Source organism: Desmodus rotundus, chromosome 3 (genome assembly GCF_022682495.2).
Source record: "Desmodus rotundus isolate HL8 chromosome 3, HLdesRot8A.1, whole genome shotgun sequence".
Classification (NCBI taxonomy): domain Eukaryota; kingdom Metazoa; phylum Chordata; class Mammalia; order Chiroptera; family Phyllostomidae; genus Desmodus; species Desmodus rotundus.
In genome coordinates, this window is record NC_071389.1 from 182,819,246 (window position 1) to 182,825,245 (window position 6,000).

At 44.7% G+C, this 6,000-nt stretch overlaps 1 protein-coding gene across 2 annotated transcripts in view; it reads right to left on the reverse strand.

Annotated features, from left to right (window-relative positions):
- The window catches only part of CDK17 (cyclin dependent kinase 17), an 86,421-nt gene extending 82,604 nt beyond the window's left edge, over nt 1-3,817 (reverse strand). For both annotated transcript variants that reach the window (XM_053921905.2, XM_053921906.2), the window contains exon 1: nt 3,250-3,817. The gene's annotated coding sequence lies outside the window, so the exon portion shown is untranslated. The remainder of the gene's footprint in view (nt 1-3,249) is intronic.
- Between the last annotated feature and the right edge of the window lie 2,183 nt (nt 3,818-6,000).

Sequence of the window (6,000 nt, forward strand, 5' to 3'; positions counted from 1 at the left end):
AAATTTAAGCAAAAATTACATTCAAAATCCAAGGAACATAAAATTATTCTTTCTTCACATGTATAAAAGGAGGCAATTTTTAAAATATACAAAATACTCGAAAGAGAATTTTATAAGTTGGTTTTAAAATGTCTTTTTTTAAAACAATACAGCAATTCATTAAGCAATTACCCACCGTGAAGTATAAAAGCTATATAAAAGAAGGCCATGACATAATGCTGTAATTTTTATAAAGACTAGAGAACAGTAATGATTCAAAATGTGCCTTATAAGTATTCAGCACTATTAAATAATAACTAAGAAAATACCAAGGCAAAAATTGTGTTCAGATTTTTTTAAAAGTAATATTAAGGGACACCATCATCTTCACTACTGAATACCTACCTCAATTATCATTATAGCTTCCCTTGTTAACAATAAAATAGTTGCAATTTTTGGTTATTTATTTCACCAGTAAGGGAAAAGAGGTAAATATTGCTGAAAATTTTAAAAAACTACAAAAGCCTTGGTACAATAAGGTATTTTATATGCCATCTCTTTCCACCATTAACATTGTAGGACTGTATCACTATGTGAAAACTAAAGATATCAACAAATATATATTAAAACCTGTTTAGTAAACATAGTTATTCTGCTACAAACAATATAAAATTTAATTTCTCTATTTTTTTAAAACCAATGACTTAGAACAAGATTAATGATGTACAAAGCTACCATAGCCACATTAACTCAACTCTTCCTATTTTACCTCTCTTTTCTACATTTTTTTTTTCCTACTAGTAACCAAAGTACATTTGGCAAGCTACACTATTTCAAATATCTAACACTGAAAGTTACTTTTTGGGCCTGAATCCAAGGATGAGAATAAATCATATATTTTATAGAAGCTTCTTTTAATAATAAGCAAAGTGGGACAGTAACAAGACTTTGATTCTTCATATACTTTTTCTCTAATTGTTAAAGTAATGTGAAAAATACAGAATGTATTTTTTTATTCACCCATAGGTCTTTGTTAACTTTTTGGTAGATTACTTTCCAGTGACAATTAAACTTCTTTTACCTAATCAGACACTAATAAATATGCAGGGAAAACCAGTGTATCCTCAATGAATGGACATTTTATATAAAACATCAATTATTAATGATATGACCTGTTAATTTCAAAGACATCCAAAATATGTTAAGTGGTGATGGGGGTCAGGAGGGAACCTCACAGTTCAGACACTGGTTCCTAAACTGAAGTCCTTTCACCATTTTGATACTGTCAACATTTGAGTGGTAGCAAGCTCCAAGATACGACTGTTCTTACACAGTAACAGTATCACCCCTGTATCAACAGGCTTTACTTTTACATCCTTTCCATTCATATTTCAATGTCTTTATTTTCACCATAAAAATTAACAATATATTTGCATAACAATTTTCAACATAAATTCAAAGTCTCAGCTATTTTCTTTGAAGGCCAGCATTTAAATTGTTAGCGTTTCTGGCCTATGAGATAGTTTACCAGATTAAAAAAAAAATAGCACTTTTTATATTCCAATATTCTCTCTCCTAACATAAAAACAAGAATATTCCTTAAATATAGCCAGTTTTTTCTTTTGTTTCAACTGTTGTTTATGAAACATTGCTAAAAATACAGATGTTAGAATTGCAAAGACTAAAATGTCTTAATAACAACATCCCAACATTCAGTAGCCAACTACTTAGTCCCATAAAAGAATAAAACCAGTGATATTAAGACTAGCTAATTTTTTGCCCTCAAAATTTGGTCGAACCGTATTTCTAGCTTCAAGGGAGGATTTCCTCTACTCCAGGCATCAAAGGTAAGATTCCACTCATTTTCTTCTGGCCAATGGTTAACAAAATAAGTCTAAAAGCCAGCAATTAGGATTTGTTCCTCTGACCTTCTCACAGACGCACCTCTTAAAAAGAAATTCTTCCAGAAAGAATCGGCAAAGTTTGAGGGAAGAACTAAGTCAAGCATTTCGTGATAGTGACAGAAGGTCTAGCTGTGAGGAATACACTTGGATAACCCTGGAAATCGCACGAACTCCAAAAAAAATTGGCTACTTTTGTATCTAGGAAATTGCTTACTAAAGAGATGCTAAGCCATGACCCATGACACGTCTTCGGTGAACATACTAACATACAGGACGAGCGCCACAGATTTCAGTTAAATGCGTTTGCCATTTTTGCAGAAGAAAAGCTAATTGTTAATGGCCATGTGACACTCTAAGATCCCAGAAAGGAAAGGGTGGGAGGAAGGGAGAAGAGTTCAAGGCAGTTCAGGGTCAGAACCAGCTCAGGCATCCTGTCATTAGCAAACGTTCCTCAGGCTGAAGGCAAAATACAGCTTGCCCGAAAAGGAGCGGGCGAGAAGTGGGGAGGGAATGGGGGGGCACTGGAGAGCCAGGGTAGCGGTGAGGGGGTGAAGGCAGGGAGGCAACCTGGAGCTCTCCCTCCTTCGGAACGCGAGTGCGTCGGGCACAAAAACGCTGAGAATAGCGACTGCGATGGCCGCACTACTTGGCAGCACCCCCACTTCCCTCTCCCCATCGGTCCCTCGGGTTTCCCACATTTCCTCCACCTCTGCTCTGGACCGACACTCAGAGGACCGACCCGCCCGCGGGAGGTGCCCCAGAGCTTTGTCTCGCCCCGCGCCCCGCGCGACGGCCGCCCCGCCCCCGCCCCCGCCGCGCGCCCCACCCGCGCACACCCCCGGCGTTTCCAAGGAGCCGGCAGCAGCGCCGCCGCCGCCGCGGGGCCCACCTCCCGTGGACCCGCGAGCCTCCGTTCCCTCCGAGAAGCGCCGCCCGCGCCGGCAGCTCCACCCCCGCCCGGGGGATCTTTGTGTCTCCGGGGACTAGCAACCTCCTCCCCTCCTCCGCCTCGCGGGGAAGCCGGCCTCCCCCAGAGACCCGAGCGGCGGCAAGCACCGGAGGCGGCGGCGGCGGCGGCTGCAGGCGCCTCCAGGGAAGGAGCACAACACACACCCCACTCCCGGAAACGCCTCGACCACCCGCGGTCCTCACTGGACCCCCGCCCCCCCCAAAGGCGATGGGCACACGCGAGCCCCTGCGCCGCGCCTCCCTCTCGCAACTTCCCCGCCAGGCCCGAGCCGCCCGCGCCCCTACCAGCCGCCCGCCCTGGCCCGAGCACCAACCTCCGCCCCCTGCCCCCCGCTCTCAGCCCGCGGTCGGCGGGGGAGCAGGGGAAGCCCCGCGCCGCCGCCCGCCGCCAACTCACCGGCAAGTGCGGCGGCCGCGTCCTGGGCGAGGCGAGGCGCCGAGGGAAAGCGGCTCCACCGACGCCCGCAGCGACCGGATGCAGGTCCGGGTCCCAGCTGCTGACAGACCCGAGGCGTGTACGAGGCGCAGGCCTGCCCCGCCGCAGCTGCCTTCCGACTCTCGCCGGGGAGTCCGAAGCCTCGGGAGGGGCGGCGCGGGTCTCTCACGCTTTGCCAGGTCCCCAGGTCAACATGGCTCCCGGACCGCCGAACCGCGCGGGCGGCCCACTAATCCCCTCGGAGGAGCTGGGGCGGGAGCTAGGCGGGCAGGGAAGCGCCGAGCCTGGCTGAGGCTGCCCGGCCGAAAGCTGGCTGCTTCTCTGGGGCCGGATGGTGAGGAGCGCGAGAGACCGCGCGCGGCCGCTTTCGCTGGCTGGGTGTGCGTCGCTTTCTCACTCGGCAGCAGCCGATTGACGCCTCCGCCAGTGTCCCGGAGGGGAGAGAGAGAGAGGAAGAAAAAAAAAAAAAAAAGACTTTTATTGAAACGATCCAACCAGCGGCAGCAGAGAAAAGCGACCGGCTGCCGGAGCTTTCCCCACCCCCGCCTGAGCCACTCGCTGGGGGCAGCGCGACCCCTGCCGGCGGCGGCGGCGGCGGCGGCGGGGGAGGGAGGCGGAGCCGGCAGGCCAGGGGCGGAGCCTGGAGGGCAGGGCGGGGTATCCCCGGGAAACCCCCGCCCGGAGGAGGGGGCCTGCATCTCTCCGGCCTACCTCGGGAGTGGCCGGGGACGGGTGGGAGGGATGGGAAGACCTCAGGGAGCCGAGAAATTTACGCAGTGTCTGCTGCTGAGGGAGAAAGTATCTGGATAATTCACACCCACCCCCGCCAAAACAACATCTCTTGCTTAAATTGTCCTAGTAATTATGTAATTAAGTAACCCATGCCACAGTTCTTCACTGGTTTTCTAGAGAGTTGATGTCAAAGGACCCACACGCGAGTATGTTGGTTGCAGCAACTTTATTAGGTGTGGGTACCAATGAAGCAGTCATTTCTGCACGCAGCACTTACTCATTTAAACTACAGATGTCTTTATATTCTATTCTTGGCAATGTACTAAGTCCTCAAAGGACTGAGATTCTAGCTGGGATGAGAGATATGCAATAAACAATTATAATAAAAATCTAAGCTTTATGAGAAGGGAAATAAAAGGTACTATGAGAACAGAGGAACTACTGCTGCGGTTGGTTAGGTTTTTTTCTTGAAGATGGAAGGCTGTGGAGATGTTGGCCTAGTTTCTGTAAATGTTTTTACTTTCTTCTTTTCCAAAGGCTAAAAGCTAGTTCAGCAATGAACAGCAGAGTGAAAGTGAAGACAAACTCCGATAATACTGACCCACTTTTTTCCACTAATAAGGATAAAAACAAAGAAAAAAACACATAAAAGCCTAGAGGGAGATAATGAGAAGACTGAAAAGAGAGTGGGGACCGGATGTAGACAACCTAAACAAGAAAAAAAAATTTTAACCACATAAAAGTCCTGGTGAAGTGAGATATAAATATTTTTCCATTTTAATACCAGGAAATAGACTTAAATTCTTAATGCAATTTCAAATCGCATTATGTTCTAAAGACCTGACAATTATCTTTTGGATTCCTAGATGAATCCTTTCTCCTGAAAAACAATGCCTGCTGACTTCCTTTTCCTATTTTGTTAGGCAAAGTTGAATGTATCTGCTGTAATATCCAATAATTATACGTTTCAATCAGACTTCTCCCATGTCTCTAAAATTAGCAGGATACATAAATTGGCAACATTTATGCTCTATGCATATTTAACACTTGCTTATCATAAGAATGCAAATGTTCACACAAGCTTTGCTTTAGAAAAAGTGTGCTCACTTTAAAAAGCACTGTTAATGATGCTTTTCAGATTTGCCTAAGTCAAAGAACTTTATAAAATAGCAAGAAGAAACATCCTTTCCAGAGGTCTTTTAAAATTAGACAAATTAAAGCCTACTTGTATGACAAGTATTTTTCACATGCTTTCCTTATTTAAAAAATAATTGTATGCCCTCTTTTTGGTCCCTTAGTAAATATTAAATATTATAATAAAACTGAGGCTACAAAATGGCATCAGTAATTCCCCAAACCTACCATTAGATTGGAACTACTCCATTAGAAATCAAGAATGTCCTAATTGCCTCATCTACAGCTGCTAAAGAGAGCACTTTCGTCTTGCTGTATCTTTTATTACTATAATAAAGATTTCCTAATTAGAACTGTGATGGTTACCTTATTAATCTGTTCTTTCCATCAATAAGTATTTACTGACTGCACATGATGTGCCAAACACTGTTCTAGACACTGTAGTTACAGAAGTAAATAAGACAGTTAAGGCATTGCCCTCATAGAACTGTTTTCTAGTGGTAGAAACAGGCAATAAAATGTAAATCACTTGGGGAATTAATAAGATTACTTAAAATCATGAGATATATAATGAAGAAAATGGAACAGTAGTGAAAAAAGAAACAAAGGAGAGAAAACAGGTATTTTAGGCGGTGATGTCAGGAAGGGCCTGATGATCGGAAGCTAGAAGTCATGGGTCCTTCTATTTGTCACTCAGTAAATTATTCCATCAGAAAAGTTGCATGAAAAAAGAAATGTGGTATATACATACAGTGGAATAATATTCAGCCATATAAAAAAGAAGAAAGCAGTGCCAGAACATGGACAAACCTTGAGGACATTATGCTAAGTGAAACAAGCTGATCA